Raw genomic sequence first — 24,773 nt, 5'->3', positions numbered from 1 at the left:
GTTACTCCACCCATGTTGATACTTTGCCAAGGTAAGTCTCCAGGTACGTCCCTAATTGAATCTGTGTATTTGATTCATGTTTCACTTATGACATGACCAACCATGACCGAGGACGGTCATACCTCAGTTTGGGGGAGAGGGGGAGGTGTTGCATTTAATAGAAAATGTATCGTATTTAATAGCAATGATGTCATGTCATCATTGTTATTAAATATCACATCAACTCATACATCTCATGATTATTACCACCATAATCCATAACAATCCATAATGCCCACTTATCCACGCACATTGGAACTTGAATCATGCATGATGACACTAACTTGGTGAATCAAGAAATACTTTTAAGTGTTTACGTCCTCTTTGACATAATGATTGGGTAGCCAATTTATCTTTGTTTATATATAAACATAATCGTATATTTAAGGAATAATTATGCAAAGATGATTTCGTCATGCCAACTTTCAACTTTCTTAATTTGTCGATCCCATGATCTTGTAAAATTTATGATGATGACCACAAAATTGTACTTAAATATTTTCATCACTCTCTAATGAACTATTCCTCAACCCCAATCTTAAAAAAACCAAATATATTTATCAACAACCATTTGAAGGTTATTAGTTTTTTAGAAGAAAAATTACCCAACTTGAAAATAGTTACTACAAAAATTTTTACGCCATCCCTAGCTCTTAAGGAGCTGGCCTGCCACCCCATCTATTAAGTAATATTTTATTGATTAACAATAACCATAGTTGAATTTTAAACATAAATAGTCAACTGGAGGATATGAGATCTCATTGTGCGCTGACCTACCATGATCATAGGTCCTAATAGAGTGAAATTACCACTACTGGTCACCAAGCTAGGGTAATGGCCTTCGGTCATAAAACTAAACGATAAGAGGTCTCATCATGAGCCGAATTGTTCACTTTTGTTATCTCCCGTGAATGGCATTGTTATTAACTGGTTACCAAGCTAGAACAATGATCTTCAGTAGACATCTAAGTAAATTGAAATTCTTTTGTAACTATGTACTTATTTCTAATAGATGGGACACTGGCATCTCAATGGGTTAAAAAGGCATCCCTGTCAAGGATATGGGCACCTGCTAGCAGCAATAGCCATGTCTATGGTATAAAATTCAATTCAATACTATGATCTACTTGGTTACCTCGTTTTCTTAAAACTAACTACTGATAAAGCCCACTATTGCATATATAAGGTTTGCTAGCACTCATGGTTCATGGGGTAATATTTAATCAGTTCTTAGATAATGGTGGTTATGGTTTATATCTATTATTTAGTTATAAATATTTAACTTAGATGTTAGGGGTGAAACTTTTAGGATATTTGAAATTTGATATTTTGTATGATATAATCTATCATTCCTTTATTCTACAAGTTTCATATTTTTAACCAAAGATAGTTTCTTTACCCAATCAATCTCTATTTAATCCTAGCTTAACAACACTACTATTATTTTGGGGTAGGATAAAGAGGCCTAGTTCTGATTTTGAATCCTGATGAATTATTGATTGAGGATACTCATGAGAGGTGTTATAGAAATCTTGATGACAGGGAAACTAATGAGTTTGGGGGAAGGAAATCTTGCTACACTTTCTGATTACTTTCTTTTAGCTTGCATGGCTTCCACCTTCCACATCACTTTCAACATCAACTAAGCATACATTAGCTTCAACAAATATCAATCCATACATGCCATTCCACATTTTTATGGAGGTAAAACTTGAGGTAAAATAGCATAAGTTTTAATTTATTAAAATTTTAGGAGAATGTCATGAAAAAAAAACCACTAAGCATTATTCATTCATATTTTTCAACCACTATTTCCCCTTCTTGGTTAATACAAAGGAATTTGGTTGCATGAGGACATGCAACATGTTCAGTTTGGGGAAGATGTTGGGTTCCTAATTTTTCATTATTATTATCACTTCTTAACATACATTTCATCCATTTCTACTATTCTTTTATCACATTATTTATATTTATTATATAGTTCCATTTCATAATTATTTATGCTCTTGTGGATAAGTAATATTTGTTCTCCTTTATTTTTGATAAATTGATGATTATTATGAGTGATATTGCTATTAATGGTTTATAGATAAATTTTTTATAACATCACTCATGATTTTGGCCTCCAAGATCTCTTGCAAATCGCAAATCTGATATTCAACGCATAATCAAATATTTCAACTTAGAATTTCGCTGGAATAAAATGTGACAGTTTTGCATTGGACATTTCGGGCAAACGAAGAAGAATTTTAAAAATTCGAGACATGGTTTTGTTTAGAATGGAGCAAGTCAATTTCACATTGAGAAGTTTTTGGAAATTTGGTTTGGATTGGGAGAAAAGTAAAGTTCTTCGAAGGATATATTCGTAGATTTTCTTTTGTGGCCGTTTTCCAAATTGCCCCAATTGCAATGACCAAATTCGACTTGTTCCAAACGAATCATGATGGAAAGATCTTCAGATCTCATCTTGCTTATTGATATTTTCTAATCAATCTAAATTGAATGGGGAAATCATTTTGTAATCAATCTTGTTGGAAATTTCCCTTTGCTATTTGTATATTTAAAAGACAAAAATCAAGGAGAATGATAGAAGGGGAGCAGATCAGATATTGAAGGTTTTTATTTGATAATGTAACATGAGACTTCTATACTTTCATTTTTATTAATGCAATATTAATATTCTGATTATGTTTCCTTCGATCATTTCTACCACATCTCTGATCAGGGAGTTGGGCCCGCTCTCCTGATCAGCTGCTGCTGAAGTAATGTGTGCTTAATTTCCTTTTAATTAATGTATTTCTTCTTTTTGCTGTAAAGGTTTGATGTGAATGATATGAATTAGCTTTCTATTACAGATTAATTATTTCTGTCATTTCCAATGTTGTTACAAATTAGTTATTGATGTCATTTCCATTTACTGCTACAATTTATTTATTGTTTCAGATTGCATGATTCATTAATTAATTGAACTCCTAATCAATTGTTGGATTATGAATTTTCCACTGCATATATAGTGCATGATACCCTTGCAATAATAAAGAGCCCCGGATTGACATATTAATGTGGTAAAGGGTTGAATCATAGCATTCACACTAGAACACCAACATACTCCATCATGGAATCAACTAACAATACACTCCATAGATTTCTCCTTCATTCCTTGAAATTATGAAACAATGGGACACCCCATTAGTATCAAAATCCTATGGTATATAGATGCTTCACCTCTACATGCCACTTCTTGTCAACCAGGGACCATTTTTGGAATACAACCCAATGTTTGTCTTAGGAGTTCTATTCAAACTTGTCCTATCTAATGTTGTTGAGGAAACCATCAATCTCTGCAATAGTGGATTTATCAATTCTTACTTTTTTCCTTCATTCTACCAACATCTTAACCTGTATCTATGCTCTTCATATTGCCATTTTAAATTCTTCCTCAAATTCTTTCCCTCTTATGCAATCTAGCAAGTCAAAATTAGAGAGTGTAGGGTTTAATAATTTCGACAACTCGAAAAGTTCTAATAGTTTAGTGCTTGAATGTAGGAATGTACATGGGTATAAATGGTAAATTCCATGGATTTAATAAGAATTTTGAAAAATATGTAACATTAAATTGATTTAACAAGTCCAAATTTTCTCATCCCATTAGCTTATTAAAGCACCAACATTTAATTTTAGCTAGTGTAGAGCATGTGGGTTTGTTATCATGATGGTTAAGTGCTTTATTGAATTGGCCAAGTCACCAAAACCAAAAATTTTATCATATTTTAAATTTTTTATACTTTTGTGTGATTGTTATACTAGGAAAGTTTATCAACTCCACTTATATAGTCAACTTGGGAATTTTGGTCATGTCATCTAGTGAAGTCAAAGAAACTATCTATTTCATAATATTTGCAGTTTCTTTGTCAATGCTCTTTTTTACTTTTATGGAGGTGTTTTTTCTCCATTCCTTTTAATTTTGCTATAATTTCTTGTCTAGCAGACTTCGCAAATGTTCAACTTCGTCCATGATGGTAACTTGTACCTCTAACATTATTTCAACTGGGTCTTATTTACTAAAATATTCTATTATTATTCCTACTTTAATAAAAAAATCTTTATTTTTTAACTCAATATTAAACTTCATTTTAATAAATTAGGTTTATATTATTATACAAACATTGTGATGCTCAACTACCATGTAGTTGCCTTAAACATAACCCATACCAACTAGTGCCTCAATGAGGTTTTCATCAATGGTCATATCAATGTTGTTATGCTTTATACTTTTTTAAATGGGTGTCATTAACAAAGATTCAAATAAATTCCCTTGAAGTGTCCTTAGCTAGACTTCTCTTGAGGGTCATGTGTATTCTTGAATAAATGGGCCTATCAAGACAACAAACAAACTTCCCTTTGACTCGACTATCATAGAATAATGCATGATATAACATTTTTAGGACCTTTGACTAGGTGGTAGAGACATTTTTCTCATATTTGTCGATGTCATATTTTAAAATAGTTGACACCCTTGTTTCGTTTGTCGAGAAATGTTGTATAATTATGGCTTCCTGGCCATATACCGGTTTCAATGGTGTATTCCTAGTCATTCATTTAGAGGTAGTTCTATATGCTCGTAAAACGACTAGTACTTTTCCATCAACATAATTTTCTTATGGGTTATATATTGTTGTCTATTTATGTTCAATCATGAATTTCTGCATCAAAATTTTAATTACATCAACAAAATGTGTTCCTTGATCACTTCTAGGAGTTAAGGGGCATCCAAATATAGTCACAATGTTTTGATATATTAATTTAGTTGTGACTTCCTTAGTACAAGACGAAATTAGTTCCACCTTTACCCACTTTGTTTGATATTCAACTGTGGTAATTATATATCTGGCACCAATCTTCTTGGCTCTTTTAGGAATTTGTTTGACAAAGTTGACGGCCAAAATCACAAAGAGAAGAGTAGGGATAATTGGTTGTAGTGGAATTTCTTCCTTCAGAGTGGTCAGAGTGGTCAATCTGTTCATTGATGTATGTCACATTTATGAACTTATGTTTAACAATCTTGAAATAATGTTGGCCACCATAATATTTCCTGAAGGATATTTTACATTGTCATATCCCTTTGAATGTGTCTTTTTGCCAACCCTTTTTGGGATTCATTAATTATACCTCTTCTTGTATTCTAAAGTGCATCAACGAACTACCCCATCTACTCACAATTTGTATAACTGTCCATTGATTACTGTGAAACAAGCTGCTTTGATTGCTAATACTTTCTACGTTTTCTCAAATAACCCTTCGAGTGATTTTTCTATATGTCAAAAATGAATTATTTTTGGAAATTTTGTAAGGGTGGATTCAAAGCAAAAGAAATCTACATCAAGTAGACAATTATCGATATTTGTCGATTCTAATTTGGTGTCAAGGCTAGACAAGTGGTTTTGCATAACATGTTATTTCCCTAGTCATAGTATTGTTACAAATTTAAATTCTTGAGATAATAGCAACTATCAATAGATTCTCGTAATGTATAGGATTATTAACATGGTATTTCATGGCTTAGTAATTGGTGAAAAATGTAAATGTTTTGGCCAAAAAATATTGGTGGAACTTTTGCAAGGAAAAGATCATGGCCAATATTGTGTGCTTTATTTTCAAATAGTTTATTTCTACCTTATTTAGTTTTAGGCTAGCATTAGCATATTCCTTTGGATGATTGACTATATCAGTGTTAGGTTATGCTAAAACTACTCTGATTGCTACATTAGATGCATCGATGTGTGCATGAAACTTTTTGGACCAATCAGGAAATTTCAAAATTGGAGCCTCTACTAATTCCTTTTTTAATAATTCCAATGATTCATTGAACTCTTTTCTTCATATATATTTAACATTTTTCCTTAATACCTCATCTTTCCTTATTCCTTCATTACATACCACATGCCCTATAAATATTTCAATTAGTGTCACAAATAGACACTTTTTAATATTGAGAGATTGATGAATCTATCTATGCTTTTCTAACATGAATCTAAGCCATTTCACATGATCTCCTTAAAGGGAATAAATATTCTATTCATCGAAATATACAACCATTATATATATATATATATATATATATATATATATATATATATATATATATATATATATATATATATATATATATATATATATATATATATATATATATATATATATATATATATATATATATATGATATCTGTTTGATGAATAGACTATTTATGCTCTTTCAATAGACCATGTGCAATGGATTAAAATCATTGCTTATATTCTTGGAATGATTTTACAAAAATTATGGAGAAAAAGTTCGGAGCTTTTATCAATCCGAATGACATGAATCTAGTTGTAATAGAACCAAACTTTGAGAGAAAAGTTTTTTTTCTTGATCCTCTTTTGCAATGGGTACCTGATTATACCCTGAGAACCCATTTGTGAATGATTAACATTCATATCCTACACTTTCATTTATAATTTCACCTACAAAGGATTTTGGAAATGGATCTATAACTGTTAATTTATTCAGATCACAAAAATCAACAAAAAATCTTAATTTCTTTGGGTCATGCTTCTTTGATTGCATGAATATTTTACTTGTTGATTCTAACTTTATGATTCTAGTAGCTATCATCCATTCTATTTCTTTCTACGTGATGGGTTTGTACCTATTGGCCAATTTATAAGGTCATTTCTTGATCAACTTGCCTTTTTTAATGGGGTTGATTTTCATCTCCTCCACTTCTTCTAAAAGACCTTTCAAGTATTTATAATCTCTTGCAAATACATCTTAATTTTCCTTAATGAGGTCGATAAATTCTATGGTATGTTTGTCCAACTAGTAATTGCCTAGTCTGATCACTTTTGGTGGCCATCATTAGAGATGTCTACTTTGATTTTTAGTTCATCATCCATCCATTCAAGATCCTTCAACTCATCGATTCTATGGTATCCAACCTTCACAACCTAATATGTAGGATGAAAATCCAATTTATCAGGTCTATATTCCTATTCTTTAGATATTTTAAATACCGTTCTATATATTTTTTATTTTCTACATGATTCTTTTTCCAATAAAAGATTCGAAGCAAAAGTTTAATATTTACCATGTCAAGTCAAGCAGCTTCTCTTTTGATTGATTATTGGCATGATATATGATTACATGTCAAAGTCGATAGGTAGTCAATTTCTATTTCTCCTTTTTCTAATTTTTGTTGAAGAGTTTCATTTGGAGCAAATTCTTAATTTAATAAGTTTCTTTTGTTGGACCTAGGTTCCATTGATGTCAAAGGGGGTGTAAAAGAAAGGAGAATGTTGAGTATAATTTTAGTTTGATTCCTTGAAATATCAAATAAATATTGATAAAGTTGATTGAATATTATTGAGTTTTTCGTTGAATTCATGATGTTAAAATGAAACTATGGATGGTATGGTTAGATAGTCCTGTTTGAGACCATTCCAATAGTATATCATACTTGGTCAAACTCCTTGGGAATGAGAACATAAGCCAATTTGAAGGTGATATTAGCAAAAAGGGGGAAAACACTAAATTTATTATTAAAGACACCAAATTTCTTAAATGCCATGCATCTTCAAATTGAATCCACATCATTGTGAGCAATTAAAGGAAGATTTTCTGTGGACTTGCAAATATCATGCATCTCTAGATGTATCTAGCCATCTTAAATTTTATGAATGGTGGATGGTACACTAGCTTGCACATAGTTTAATAGAGGTTGCACCCCCACCCCTTCCTACATTAGGCAACCTCTACCACACTATACCAATCAAATCATGACACATGGAACATGTATATAAATGCCAAGTGGACCCCATCGACATAGGTGACTAATGATGTAGCACTCTGACATGGAAGCACAAGTGGCTAGATTGGATTAGTCAAGTGGAAACATAGTGACATGTGGCAACAAGAGATTGGGTCAAGAAAATGATGTGGATGTACATAATGTGATATCATAATGATGGCATGGACATACATGACATTATATTATGATGATGGAATTGTAGCATGATGAAGTGCCAAGTGGCATGCTAATTTAGTAATTTTGGCTACCTCATAGGGGAAATTTTAGGTGACGCATAGCACCACTCATGTTGTGGGGAAAAATGCCTATGCAGGACGATCCTATCCACCTAAGGTGTGACAGTGCCTTAGCAACAAACGAATACAGCTACACTGGTTTCTTCCTTTATGAAATGTGAAAGAGGGGAGATCGATAGACTTATCGTTGTCTTCCGTTTGTCCCTCGATCTAGATCCTCTTCTCTTTGGGTGTTCACAACTACTTGCCTCCTCGCTTGCTCAAGAGAACAGCTACTTGCGACAAGAGAAGAACACAACACAAAGGCAAATATTCATATTCATAAATGATTCAGGATTAGAAGTAAATCAAATACACTAATGCAATCATACAAATACACCAGTATATAGGAGAAAACCAAGATAGCTTTATTGATTGATAACAAGGTTCAGGAAGAGATACAACCCAGAGGGCTCCAATCCAGCATCTCCTTCCCAGCAGAATGGAATTCCTTCTTCAACTCCCTTCAAAGCATTAAACAACCAATGTTTCCAGTCCCAAACCAACAACAATTCTTTGCAATAACAAAATTCCAGCCTCTAGATCTCATGGAGGAGAGATCTATATATAGTTATTTTGGAGAGAGGATGAGTCAGCTTGAGATCTGACTAGTGTCCTCTCCCTCTCTCAGTTCTTGAGTCCACTTGGAGGTTCTTGCTTCCACTTGGAGATTTGGAACCTCTTACTCATCACCAGTCGAATTCCCTGAGGCAAGTGTCATTTTGGAAGCTTCCTGAGCATTGACACCTTGAGGAATGACTCTGCCACATGTCCAAACTCGCTCAACGCAGGTAGCTAGTGTTGGAGTTGACATTCAACGCAGGTAGCCAGTGTAGCAGTTGACATTCAGTGCAGATGCTCAGTGGAGTAGTTGACATGATCCTGAATTGACTTGTTTTTGAGTGGTTTCAGGTGGAGAACTTCTGTGAATTGCTGTGGTTAGTTAGCCTTGTTCCTCTAGGGGTAGGAACAACATGTTTAGGGACTTTGGATCCCTTAGTTTATGGACATTTCATGCTCAATGCTGTAAGGCACAAAAATGTCTATAACAGTTGCCCCCTAAAGTATGAGGCCGTTTATCGGGTGAAATGCTTTATCCAGGAGGGTCCGAAGTTCATCCATTTGCTGGGAGGAGACCTGTAATAAGATACAATACAATACATTATGATTAATACTGCTTTCATGATCTAGCTGAGGTGGGCATTCCCATGCTCAGCTTTATAAATTCATTTTTGTACATAGAACAGACGATCGTCTGATGGTAGACTAATAATTTTGGCGAAATTATCATCCTTTGAGTAGGATGATCATCTACTACAATGATGTACATGTCAAATGTCTTTATCTTTCCTGAATATATATCGCAGCCCGGATGGATGAAACTAGATCCGGGGTCTTCAAACTCGTTCGATCTTCACTCTAAGTACAAGTCGATCCATGTGAGAATTGCGCTGAAGTCGAACATGGAAAGACATCACTTGATTACCGGTCAATGATGTAAACCGTTAACAAGCACGAGAGGAATCACCGATAATGATAATGACCCTCAAGGTACTGCAGTACAATTCACGTGGTGTGAATAAAGGACTTGGCGTCGAACACCACGCAAAATCTTCTGGTCGAAGGTCATTGATGTATACCTGTCGCCGGAAGTGAGAAACTTGCCATTGAGGCATGCAAGCTTCAAAGTACTGAAGGGGTTGTTCCTAGATCAACTTCTTGGATAATGAGCTGATGTCGACAAGAAGCGATCCGTCAAAGGAGGGCCTTGATGAATCCCACATCAGTGACAGGGAACGGAGCTAATGATTTTAATGGAGGTGAAAACGATCTGTGACATATGATTCAGGGTGGCGGTCATGAATGGATGAAGGATAATGTATGGCAGTGGATGGGACCCGGTTTACTCTTTCTGAATGACTTCTCTTGAACATATGGCGACACTGATGCGATGGATTGGTAGCATTACCCCAAATATGGATGGTATGGCGAGACCATGGTGATGTGACTGGTGAATGAGACAACCCAACCCGATTGTGGTACGGAGGAAAAGTGTCATGTTCAAGAGCGACCTGCTACCATCAAAGTTTTCTCAATTTTCTCCCAATTTTTCCCCAGTCATTGCTGACCAGTACCTCTTTATTTTTGTCAAGCTTGAGGAGGATAACATATGCTTGTTCTATAACCTGCCCTTCGGGCAAGCCCATCGCTATGTTTTAACAAGCCTAGCGATAGTGAAACTCGTTCTCGTCTAAAGACAAGTTTGTTGCTATTTAATAATTTTAACGAGTCTAACGACAAGGATAACTCGGTCCTTTTCATTTTTAGAGAGTCTGAAAAGGTACATAAAGTTAACTCCAAAATTCCTTTTTCGTCATCTAATCCCTTAAGTCCGAAAAAGTATAAAACAATACAGAAGGGATGAGTTTTCGATAGTTTTAATGAGCCGAACAAAACAAGCGCTCGATCTTTTTGTGTAATAATCCCTCAGGTCCAAAAAAATTAAAATCTAGAGGAGGGATAGCTCTTCCTGTCCTTTAACGAGCTGGAAGGCCAAAACTCGGCAATCTTTTCATATTTTATGAGTCAATTGAAAACAGCTTAAAGAAGACTCGTCTTTTGAGGAACGAGTGATAAACAGGGATAGCAACTGATTCCAGGTACAGGTTGGAATTTTCCAATCACGGCAGTGTCACAAGGATGGCTAGGTGAAATCACTCTTCGCAGCTGTTCCTCAAAATGGGTAAACAATCATATGGAGGTGAGCGATCGGCCAAATGAAAAGTGGAGGTGGCAGGTGCAAACACGACCAAGGCTTTTATGGCTGATGATATTACATTCACGGTGGTTATTTACCGGGTAGGTTCATTTTTTAGTTAAAAATGAGCTTAAACACTGGAGGAAACATTGCTCACAATCGCTTTTCTATTTTTTAACGAGCATAAATTCCGCGTTAAAACTGCTCGATATCGCTTTTCTATTTTTTAACGAGCATAAATTCCACGTTAAAACTGCTCGGTATCGCTTTTCTATTTTTTAACGAGCATAAATTCCGCGTTAAAACTGCTCGGTATCGCTTTTCTATTTTTTAACGAGCATAAATTCTGCGTTAAAACTGCTCGGTTATATAGTCAAATTTTGATTTTTTACCATAACTAGCTTTTCTCTTTTCAAGGATAGTACTGCATTTTCAATTGCTGCATCAAACTTAGTTAGAAATGAATAACATTTGCATGGAAATGAGAATATAACCCTAATATTTCGCTTTAAACTACGTAAAAAGCATCAAAAAGTGTTTTTACCTCTCATTTTACCATTTCATTTGAACTTGGTTTGTTGGAGCTTTGGAGGTGCCTCTTCCCCCTTGATTTTCACCAGCTGATTTCGGGAGATTCTGTGGATGATTCTCGGCGCCGTCTGGACCAGGTAGGAGCTAAACCCTAGCTCTTTCTTTTCATGGTTTCATTTTTCCATTCTGTGCCTGTTTCCCAGTCTTTCTGAGCCCTTGGGGTTTTTCCAGGGCGCCCTGTCATCAACGCAGGTTGTCCACTCGAAAACTGCGCTGAATGTCAAGCTGTCTTGAGGCAGCTTGACCTTCAACGCAGGTGTAACACTGTCTACCTGCGTTGGGACTAGAAAACTGATTTTGTGGCACAGTGTTTGATGAAATTTCGCCAGTTTCTCATCAAATCTAGGAACTTACTCCTTCTCTTGTTTGTTTTGCAGGGATCTTTGAGCAAAATGTCCCTTACATGGCGAGAACGAGAACATGAAGAGGAGGACATGATTGCCCTCCATGACCCTGTCACAGTGAACGCGCTGCGGAACTGTGGCCTGCTGAAGTTCTTCCGTATCTCTAGTATGAGAGCACAGATCTCTTTACTGCAGTATATGCTTGATGCTTGGGATCCTATTAACCAAGTATTCCAGATTAGGGGAAAATCCATCCCCTTGACCATAGTGGACATTTACTTCTTGACTGGGTTGTCAAGGCGGGGTGCTCCCATTTCTTTGTCAGGTTCGGCCCGGGGGAATGACTCCGTGAGAGATTATGTCCGCCAGTATTGCAGGGAAGGTTCCCAGCCGAGCAGAGACGGCAAGGTTGTTATCCATGAGATTACTGACAGGTCTCTCAGGTCCATTCTGTATACTATTGGTAGGATGGCCGGTAGCGCATCTCTACATGTTGCCAACAGGTCTTATGTTCAGCATGCCTTGGAGTGTCTCCAACCGAAAGTATTCAACTGGTGTGATGCAGTACTTGTTTAGATGAAAAGTCAATTGACCAAGGTAAAGGACGGGAAGCTGAAGAACTTTGGATTTGGTTCTATTTTGACTGCCTTCGCCTTGGAGAAAATACCACTGATGCAGCCTCAGTATATTGCACTCGACTTGCCTTCTCCGACCGAGCCACGCATGCAGAGATGGGTCGATCACATGTCTAGGCATGCTGGTCAACCTCAGATTACTTTTACTGATACCTTCTTCAGGTGGTTCGAGCGCCAGGAGATGATCTATTCCGAGTATCCATATGTGGGTATGGATTTCTGAGGTGATCCGGATTTGGTGTGACCGGATGGCGAACAGTGGGGCGTTATTGGTAAAACCTCTGACCATATCACTGCTTACTGCTTTTATTCATAATGTTGTTGTGCTTTATTCTATCAAGACTTTTAATCAAACTCTTGTGTGTATGCAGATGTTGGTCCTGTTCGTCCAGCAGTTCGCCCGAGAGTGCCAGTTGCTGCCCCAGCAGGGGAGACTGCTCGGAGAGTTATTCTCCGCGACCTTGATGTAGCCGAGACCCTTACAGCTGTGCAAGAGCAGGTTGAGAGCCTTACTCTCGGCATTCCCGATGTGAGGATTGATGAGTTACCTTTACAGTTGCAGCGGCATACTACTGGCGTGCCTAGACGATGGACTCGTCTCTTGCGCATGATTGCACAGGCCGTGACGTGCTATCGTGAGCATCACTAGACTAGGGTGCCCCCTAGCATTTTTGAGTTTTGGGTCACATGACCGATTTTGTCTTGGTTACAGAACATTATGTATGAACGATAAACAGCTTATATATATTTTGATTTTCGAGTTTTATTCTGGATTAGTTATATGATCCATATGTACAATCATTGATGATGTGTCTCTTTTTATAAATGTCGCAAATGTCTATCTAACACATAGTTCGCTAATGAGTCGGTTAATGTGTTTAAGTTCCTGGAAATATGTTGGTATTGAATTGAATCAAACTGTCTTTCCAAAATCTTAACCCTTAGAAACATACGATAAATAGCTGGATTACGGACAGAATATATACCATTGAGTTGTAGTATCACGAGTTGTGAGTCTAGCCTGACGATTAGTCGGCGTATACCATGGGCGATGGCATCAGAGAGGAGTTCTATCAATGCGCTATACTCAGCGATGTTATTCGTTGATTGCCCAATACACACACCTCTGAAACTCACTAACTCGCCGCTTGGATCAAAAATGGCCCAGGCTGCGGAAGATAGGTTCCACGAACTACGACTCGCTCCGTCGGCATATCCAACACATGTCTCCAGAAGGTTCGACATCTACAATAAATGTAAAAAGGTGGATCACTCGACCAAAACAAACACTTTAGCGAAAACAAAATACAATAAAAGCATACAGGTTACTATTTAAGCATAGTAACGCTTGAGGTACAACCCATTGCGGGGTTGCGCCAGTGGAATTCCGTCATAATCCATTAACTCGTAGGCTCCTTTTGCTAACACCCTTTTAACAATATAGGGGCCCATCCATAAGGAATTAAATTTACCTGCTCCCAATTTATCGGATTCTTGGTCATAAAGCAAGACCAAATCACCTTCTGAGAAGACACGGGGTTTGACATTTTTGTCGAACTGCGCCTTGACTCGTTTCTTATGGGTTTCGTTAGCCAAAGAGACGTCACGACGGGTTTCATCCAATTGGATTAATTCCAAGAAACGAGCCTCTTCTTCCGAAGTTCCGGGGAGGAGATCAATTGCGAGTTTAAGCGACGAAATTTCGCACTCGATTGGCAAGACTGCTTCCAGGCCATACACCAGCTGGAAAGGTGTGAACCCGGTTGCGTTCTTTACCGATGTTCAGTAAGCCCACAAGGCTGAGTACAGGATTAGGTGCCACCTTCTTTTATGAACCCCGATCATCCTTTGCAACATACGCTTCAGGACTTTGTTGATTGCTTCAACTTGTCCGTTGGCTTGTAGATAATATGGGGTAGAGCTGTCGTGAGATAGCCCCAGCTTGGCAGCTAGTTCAACCATCATGTGATTGCGAAAATGCGATCCATGATCTGTAACTATAGCCTGTGGTACGCCGAACCTGGCGACTACATGATTAAAAAAGAAAAGGGCAGTTGTTTCACCAGTGTTATCCAATGTAGGCATCGCCTCGGCCCATTTGGTAAAATAGTCAACAACGACTATAATATACCCATGCCCCCCGGTCGAGGTGGGGTTACATTGCATGAAATCGATGCCCCATTTGGTGAAAGGCCCAACAACAACTATTGGCTGCAATGGTGCGGGTGGTCTTCTAGTTTTGCTATCAAAAATTTGACAAGCATGGCAACTTCTGACTGCGATTATGCAATCTTTGAACATGGTTGGCCAGAAGTATCCTGCTCGTAAGATTTTTTGTGCTGTTGCATATCCAGATTGATGCCCCCGACATGCGCCTGAATGACACTCATTCAGGGCTTTTTTGGCCTCCTCATGGGTAAGGCATCTCCTCAGAACTGTATCGATACCACGACGGTAAAGCGTATCACCGACGATCATGTAGTCTTTAGCTTGGTATCGTATACGTTTCTGTTCAGAGTGAGAGGTGTTAGGCCTGAACTTTTGGGTTTGGAGATAAATTATGATATCTCCATACCACTCATTGCTTGTAGATATCAGAAACAAATTCTCGTCCACGATTGATTCTTCGGATGTTTCATTGTTGGACGACGATGGGAGATCGCACAATAATTCTGCGAAAACTAGGGATTTCTTTGATTTGGATTTTACAAATTCCAGATCAAACTCTTGAAGGATCGCTATCCATTTTGAATATTTTCCCCCCAGCAACTGTCGCGACAATATATAAGTCATGGGGTTGCAATCTGATAAAATGGTAGTTTTCCGAAAGAGGACATAATGTCGAAACCTTTGAATCGCTTGAACAGCTGCAAGCGCTAGTTTTTCAACATAAGAATATTTACTTTCTGTATCATTTAAGTTTTTACTTAAATAATATATAGGGTGTTCAATTCCATCGACTTCTTGAACTAAAACCATCGCAATGGTTGTATCTGCTGCAGCCAGATACAAGTTAAAATCTCTTTGATAGTCTGGGGCATACATTAATGATGCTTTTACTAGAGAATCTTTCAGAGCATCAAAGGAAGCTTGCGCCACCTGATCCCAAACAAAAGGTACATCCTTTTTCAAAAGACAAGTATAACCTTTAGCAAGTTCTGCGTAATTTGGAATGAACCTCCTCAGAAAGTTTGCTTTCCCTTGGAGTTTCTGAATCTGAAGCAAATTTGAAGGTGGAGGCAAATTAATGATTGCCTGAACCTTGCAAGGGTCGAGACGAATCCCATCCTTGGAGACTACAAAGCCAAGTAAACGACCAGAACCGACGCAAAACACACATTTGTGTGGATTGAGTCTTATCTTGTAGTGTCGGCAACGTAGAAATATCGCTCTTAAATGATGCGGATGATCTGTCCGCTTTCGCGAATGAGCCGGAAGGTCGTCGAGATATGGTTGAACAATGTTCTTGATGTCATGGAAGGCATAATTCATTGCCCTCTGAAACGTCGCCCCTGCGTTCTTTAAACCAAAGGGTAATTTTCGATAAGCGAATGTGCCCCACGGACAAATAAATGCAGTCTTTGACTGGTCCTGTGGGCGGATATTTATTTGATTATACCCGGAGAATCCATCCATAAATGAAAAGGTTTCACATCCGGTGCATTCATTAATTATCTGGTCAATGAAGGGTGTAGGGTAGTTGTCCTTCGGACAAGCTTGATTTACATCCCTATAGTCGACACACACTCTAATCGTCCCTTGCTTCTTCATAATAGGGACAATATTCGATACCCAATCGGTTAGAGGAACCGGGTAGATGAAACCAGCATGGAGAAGCTTTTCAACTTCCGCCTTAATGGCAGTGGCTTTCTTGGGGTGCACCTGCCGAAGCCGTTGTCTTACTGGTTTGACATCAGGATACATTTTAATTTCATGTTCAACGATACTCGAGTCAATGCCTGGCATTTCATCATATGACCAAGCAAAGACATCTCTGAATTCGTGAAAAAGAGCGTTATATATTTCCAGTTCTGAAGGGGAACAACCTTTGCCGACATAAATATTCTCTACAACATTTGTTTTAGTCGAGATATTTATGGCTATAGTCTCTTCAATATTGGATAAGTTTCGCTCTGAATCCACAGTATTTACAGTATTTGATAGGAATTCAAAAACTGAAGGGTGATAAAGGTCATGTTGAGTATCTTCTCCATATTCCTGAAGAAGGGAACGATGATGGCAATCATTCCATGGTGCCCCCTCAATCAACATTGATTGTAGAATTCCTTCGTCATTCCCATGTACTTTCGACCAAGGATCTAATGGGGTACCATATTCTCTAGACCTATCTACCCAAACGCTTGACGAGCGTTGATTTGGGTTCGCCTCCCATGCCCGAAACATTGATTGCTACAATATTTCTATAGGGCTTGGGGGCAAAACCATTGCATGATCCATGTCGACATCGTCTTTTGCGACCTTCGTGGAAGATATCATGTTGTAGGTTGCTACTAATGCTATATTTCCTATGTATATAGGAGGTGGAAGTGCGAAAGTTCCCATCATTGTGGGGTCTTTCAGTAGGCCTACTCCGATATCTTGAAACAAATGGTTGCTCTCATGGATCATGGGAATGCTTCCTGTAACTTGTGAACCATTAGGGAGGAAGTTTTGTTGGTCGACGATCGTAATCCCTCCTTCAAACGGGAATGCGATCTTCCTAAAATAAGTCGACACAACAGCTGCCATGGCATAGATCCATGGTCTTCCCAGTAGGATGTTGTAGTCAAGATTCCCATCGATGGCTTCAACATCTATTTCTACTGTTTTTCCTCCCAGTTCAACCTTCAAGTTATTAAGGATACCGTACGGGGTATAAGTCCTTTCGTCGAAAGCTTTTAATGTCGTCGAAGATCGCGACAAGGTTGGAGATCCGAGAGTTTTCTAGCAACTCATCGACATGATACATGTAGATGCCCCCCTCATCAAGTTGAGCTGGTAACTGAGGATCATATCCTTTGTGGTCAAAGGATATGTTATCACAAAACCAGTACTAGGGGCTGCAACCAAGCAAGGTTTCATGTAACTGTTTCAGACCATACTTTAGACTAGGAATTAGCCTTCCTAATCAGAGAGGGCTCTCTCACAGGCTTTTGATAGAGAATTAATCACAACAACAGAGGGCTAACTCTTCACACACTTATGAAAATAAAGCTGGTTGGACACACACCAAATTGGTCTTCATTGGGCTATGGAGTCTCTCACATTTAATAAACAAAATCACAGTCATCTCATGGAAGTCAAGGCTCTTTGCATCATCAGATGTTCAAACACATTTTACCTAAACCAAAGCTTGCTAAACATACAGGAAGTCAGAGCATTACAAATGAATTCTGAGTGATGTTCAAACATGCTTCACCAAAACCCACAGCTTGCCAAGCACACAGGAAGTCAGAGCATATAATATGAATTCTGAGGGATTGTGCTATAACAAGGCTGTAAAAAGAACATTAAGAAACTAAACCATCATCACATTTGAACAAAGTGATTCATTGAGAATCTTGAGAAGAAACAACCTGTTTTTCTATTACTATAACAGTCTTTCCATAGACTCAAAAAACTCTGTTTTGTATAAAAAGTCCAACCCTTTTTACATCCTACATTGATCCATATATAGGCAAGCAAACTAAACCACCTCGAGCTTCCTCCTCCAGCATGAGGGGAGCCTCGAAGGTGGCTATTAACTATTCCTACATGCTATTTAATTAATGCATTTATTACAAAGTGCTGAAATGTAATTGCACACAATCCTAATCAAACTAAAACATTAATTCCTTTCTCCTCGTATGCTTGATACTTTTCTGGCTCTTGACACATGTCCTTTTGCTGCTTGAGTTGAGATGACTGAAGGAAAGTACACTAAATGAGTTGGCCTTGGATTCCAGTCACGTAGATGGCTTCATTAATTAATTAAAGAAGGTGCTCTGTTTTCACGGCTTCTGTCTCCCAACATTCTCCTAAATTGTAGCAATATGTTCCCAGATCTTTTAACAACCCCAGGTATGAAATACTACCATGTTTTTGTATGTACTGTAGATGGTATTGATAAACAGATATCTCTCTTCCACAACTCCCGCTCACAGTATCACACTAACAGTTCTGCGCTTTAAAATCATCACCTACAGCAGTTTCGTAGCGCACTACGAAACTGCTGTGTGATTTAGAAAACACAGTCTTCTTCACTGGTTTCTGCTAACACTGTGCTTATGGCTGCACTTTTTCCAACAGTTGCATCCACTGAAACTTGTAACACATCAAGAGGTCACTCCATCCCTCTTACTTTACCAACAACTTGAATTGCATGCTGAACTTGTGGTATTGCCAAACTTGTGAAATAGGCCGTTGCCTCTGGAATGAATCTTATAAACAAGTCCATAACCGCTTTCACTTAAACACTTAACAAAAATGAGCACAATTACTGAGAACCTGCCCTTGATATGCCTTATACTCTGAGGGAGTTACTTATTTAAAAGCAGCAGCTAAGCCAGTTATGGTATGATTGTGAAGACCACCTTGAAGACCAAGGAACACAGCTGTGTTAATCCTTTCCTCATAGTCATACTTAACCTCTTGCCCCTGCTTGTTGATTTCTTTGATACCCTTTCCATAAAATATTATTGCAGCATGATGACCACGGAGTGACTTGTGTGTAGTAGTAGTCACTACATCTGCAAACTTAAAAGGAAATGGAACTACACCAGCTGCAACAAATCCATTTATGTCTGTCATGTCCGCCAACAACACAGCTTTTTTGCTTGTCATAAACCTTGCGCATCCGAGCATAGTCATTGATCCATTATCATCATTATTTTAAAGAAAAACAGCCACTGCTGCTCCAGAGACCGATAAGTTGGTAAGAAAACCAATAATGTTATTCTTTAGGTCTTGCTCCTACACTCGAGTTCTCTAGACAACGAGGTGCATAGATATTATAATGTCAATCTGTAGAAAAGGGAACAGAAAAGGGAACAGAAGCATAAAGATCTTTAGATCCTTCTGGCAGTGCAACCTTCACAATAAATTTATCAATGACCACAACACTGAATGAAGATGCAAAAGCAATATTAAGATAACCCCTGCCATCAGCTGCTTGGAAGAGAAAATCCTGTAAGGATAAGCCTTAGCCTATTGTACAAGTGGCTTGCCAGCCTTCAAACATAGGATATCGAGGTTCAATTTCCAGTTCTGTTTTTCTGAATTCAGCATTCAAAAGTGAGGAAGAAACATTCCCAATTTCATCTTGGTAATAAACCGAATGTGCTCGAGGTAGCAGTCTTGCCACGAAACTCTTAAAAGATGATGAACCTCTAGCATTAGGTCTTGCTTGGTATTCAATCTTTGCAAAGCCACCTTTGATTCGAGCGCCACCATGAAACAGATGATAATTTTTAGTTATCTGGACATTTCCCCAATGTGAAATTTTTATTTCTCGCACCAGCTCCTTGACGACTGCAAATGATTTGTTATCAAATGATTTTAGCACATTAGCATTATAAACTAAGAATTTTAGCAATCGGTACCACGGTAGAAGGCAGCACCCAAGCTCTGAAAACCTTCCTGGCCAGCGTTATCCCATATTTGCAACGTGAACAATCTATCCTCATACTGAAACTCTTATTTATATATTGATTCATCAGCAAGTTTTTACCCACCGCACTATTGCCAAGGATGACAGCCTTTAACAGAGTTCTTCTACGAGCTGACATGATGAGCTCAAGCTTATGTTAAATGAAGAAGGAGTCGAAAAGATCTAAACTGATTCATCTATTGATCACCCCTTGCAAATCTCGATCGACGAGCATCTTTTTCTGCTCTGATACATGCTCATGCTCGAAAAATCCTCTGCGCCCTTGGAACTGTCTTGTTAGGCGATTCATTTGCAACTCGTATTCAACCTTGTGATCTCTTCCAAGCAGCAAATACTCTACCTGAAGTGACTTCAAACACTTGCGCCCATATATCAAGCTATTATAATAGATATCACAGCTTCATTCACCGGTTCATATCACAGCTTGTTGCGTAGCTTCAAATAGATATATAGCGTATATATTTCCAATGAGAGTCTTTATTTCAAGTGAACGAATTCCTGGAAACAGAACTGCCAGATGCCTCATTATAACAACAGTGACTATTGATCACCCCTGCCACCTGTTTGCGTAGAAAAAGAGTTCTTGTGAAGCTAGGCCACGATGATAATGAGCTACGTCTCTTTCATCAAACACTTGCGCCCATACATCAAGCTATTCCATGAATTTGCCACGGGACCAAGAGACGTGTCTCTTCATAGACTCTAACAAATATATATATACAACTGAGGGTGTCCATTTCAGCTCAGAACTTTCGGTCAAGATAATAAGCTCGGTTTTGAAACAGAACAGACGCAAGGAAATATAGAAAAGATAGAACAAAAGTGAAGATCTGAAATTGGTTCTTTTTCATAGTCCCTCTTTTTCTGTGCAAACCTACATCAGCTTCAAACCTGCGATAACACATCATCCTTGCACCTGAGATGATATTTTGCCTCGATCCTGTGGTAAATTTTTTAAGGCACTCTACTAAGGATAATTTAGTAAAGCAAAGGCACAAAACTTGGATTTGAAGGAACCTAAAGCTAAAGAGGACGAAGAACACGTGGATCATTATTTGGACAACAAATTAAATCTGTAGAGAGGTCAGCTTCGGATTTGTTCAGAATTTTGGAACTATCCTCATATTAGAAGCAAGTTCTCCTTTGGTGAAGTAAGGCCTTGAATTTGTAAACCAGATTTCCTCTTGTAGAAGTACAGATCACAGATTAATAGCAGATTTGAAGTCACCATTGACTTGAACAAAAATCCCTTGCTCCACAAAATAGTCCAATTCTTGATAGAGGTAATCCCTGTTTACAAGTGCATACTTGGAGTGGGAGTGCCAAAATTTTGAAGGCGCTCATATACCTTTCGACTATCATGGAGAGGATGTTTAAGATCTAAGCTCATTCAGAAGGAAAGGCTTTCAAAGAGTAACATAAGCTTCAACTTTTTCAAAAGGGTAGCTGGTTTAATAAAAAACAATCACAAATTGACCACTTCATCGTTGTTTCTTCAAGAATGATGATGTCTCCAAATATTATGATCTCAAATTCACCAAATTCCCTCAGCCAATCCAGGATGTACTTCTTGGCAGCAGAAGGAACCTTCTTTTCCCTTACGCATACTCCAACTATGATTATGGAGGAAAAATCACCGACATCCATTCCCATATTTCTCAATTCCAAAGATTTGAAACAACAACTTGACTCCTATGTTGTTTATGTAGCTGGTATGAAGGAATGTTACCGTGCGATGCTCTTTGGCCACCGTGAGGAACTACACCATCAAATTCCTTGAGAGAATCGACAATCAACCCTAATAGCTCTTCAGATTGCTCTGGCCATTTTGCAAAATCCACAGATCAGAGTATCATATGCAACAACACCAGAGTTATATCCTTTAGTCATCATTAGACCTTTAAGCACATCAACCTCATCCACAACAGTTGCAGTCAGTGTACAATAGACATGCTATGATTCAGGCCTCCACTGAAAACTCAAACAAATCCCCAGTTTCGTAGCACGCTACGAAACCACTCAAACAGGTAGTGCTGCGAAACTGCTAAAAAGAATCCTGGCGCTGCGAAACTGCTAAACAGAATTCAGGCGCTGCGAAAACACCCTGACTTTAAGCTAGACTAAAAAATTTTGACAACAGCATTTTCAGTGATAACAGTGGCTCCACTTGGGATAGTGTGCCCCTGTGGTGCACTAAGAACATGCAGCTCGAGTGCCTTATCTATTTTGACAAACAGAAATTTGCTTGACAAGCATGACTGTAGGAGAAAAAAAAACTACTGCTACTGAAAAATAAATGCTCAGCCAACCTTGAGCTTATTTGCAACTTACCTACCTACCCTAACAATTCAAACTTTCCTCAGCTCAATCAATATGAAACTTCCAATGCAGCCAATCATTTACTTTATCTGACATTTGATTTCTTTGCCTGTCCCGGAGTTCAGAACCAATATGACAGTGTAATGACCGCTGCCACTGAAATTTTCTCTGACTGTATCGGATTTCAGAACTAATGTGATAGTGTAAAGACCGCTGCCACTGAAGTACTCTCCGATCTTCATAGGTAAACTGAAACACTGGAGAGTAAAACTCTTCCATATAATCAGCTACAGGATCCCAGAACACATGATCAGCTTGTCCTTCCACGACACTTTCCTGCTGTGCCAACTGATCTTCAACCACAGTGTTCAGTTCCTCAATCGTAAAAGAGAGGGGAACCAGCATAGTCTCCTTGCGTTCAGTCATAAAAAATTTCTGGGAATAATGATCATGATCATGAAAATTGTATGCCTGAATTTGTCCTTCTAAACCTTCAATTTCTTTCTCAATGTCTTTGGCAAATTCATCAAAAAATTTCATCTTATCCTCTGACTTGCAGTCAAAAGATTTCAGATATGAGGACAGGGACAAAGAAAAAGATTCATTTGTTTCTTCTTTATTATGATCATCATTCCACTGTTTAAAACCTTCAACTGAAGGAGAGTTTACTTCCACCTCTGACCTATCTATCCATTCCTCCAAGAACATAAGCCAAAAGTCTGGCAATGACTTAATGAACTTGGCAGGCAAGCATTCAACCCACTGTTTGCATTTCCCTTGGAGTGAATCATAAAATAACCTTATGCAAACATCCTCATGTTTAACTCTAAGAAGCTCAGCAAAATGACAGAAATCTGAAATATGATCCAAGGTTAAACTCAAATCTTCTCCGTTGTATTTGGGACCATTCCTTAGAAAATATTCATCCTTGGGAAAATGGTTTGGAAAACCATGAATTCCTGAGAAATCTATGCATGCATACCTTGAACAAAGAATGTCAGCTTCTGGGTCTTTCATAACTCCAGTGGAATCACCATGAATATATAAACCTTGAATTCTTCAACAATGGAGTCGCCAAGGTAGTTTTGTAGCCTTGAAAATCATTTGAACTCCTGCTACCTTCAGAAATTCAATCTTAAGCTCCCGGCAGACGCACCAAAATGTTATCACAAAACCAGTACTAGGGGCTGCAACCAAGCAAGGTTTCATGTAACTGTTTCAGACCATACTTTAGACTAGGAATTAGCCTTCCTAATCAGAGAGGGCTCTCTCACAAGCTTTTGATAGAGAATTAATCACAACAACAGAGGGCTAACTCTTCACACACTTATGAAAATAAAGCTGGTTGGACACACACCAAATTGGTCTTCATTGGGCTATGGAGTCTCTCACATTTAATAAACAAAATCACAGTCATCTCATGGAAGTCAAGGCTCTTTGCATCATCAGATGTTCAAACACATTTTACCTAAACCAAAGCTTGCTAAACATACAGGAAGTCAGAGCATTACAAATGAATTCTGAGTGATGTTCAAACATGCTTCACCAAAACCCACAGCTTGCCAAGCACACAGGAAGTCAGAGCATATAATATGAATTCTGAGGGATTGTGCTATAACAAGGCTGTAAAAAGAACATTAAGAAACTAAACCATCATCACATTTGAACAAAGTGATTCATTGAGAATCTTGAGAAGAAACAACCTGTTTTTCTATTACTGTAACAGTCTTTCCATAGACTCAAAAAACTCTGTTTTGTATAAAAAGTCCAACCCTTTTTACATCCTACATTGATCCATATATAGGCAAGCAAACTAAACCACCTCGAGCTTCCTCCTCCAGCATGAGGGGAGCCTCGAAGGTGGCTATTAACTATTCCTACATGCTATTTAATTAATGCATTTATTACAAAGTGCTGAAATGTAATTGCACACAATCCTAATCAAACTAAAACATTAATTCCTTTCTCCTCGTATGCTTGATACTTTTATGGCTCTTGACACATGTCCTTTTGCTGCTTGAGTTGAGATGACTGAAGGAAAGTACACTAAATGAGTTGGCCTTGGATTCCAGCCACGTAGATGGCTTCATTAATTAATTAAAGAAGGTGCTCTGTTTTCACGGCTTCTGTCTCCCAACATTCTCCTAAATTGTAGCAATATGTTCCCAGATCTTTTAACAACCCCAGGTATGAAATACTACCATGTTTTTGTATGTACTGTAGATGGTATTGATAAACAGATATCTCTCTTCCACAACTCCCGCTCACAGTATCACACTAACAGTTCTGCGCTTTAAAATCATCACCTACAGCAGTTTC

Source organism: Pinus tabuliformis, chromosome 8 (assembly GCF_031772625.1).
Source record: "Pinus tabuliformis cultivar Carrire ecotype Pingquan chromosome 8, CPIR1, whole genome shotgun sequence".
Taxonomy (NCBI): domain Eukaryota; kingdom Viridiplantae; phylum Streptophyta; class Pinopsida; order Pinales; family Pinaceae; genus Pinus; species Pinus tabuliformis.
Note: the sequence above shows the minus strand (reverse complement) of the source record.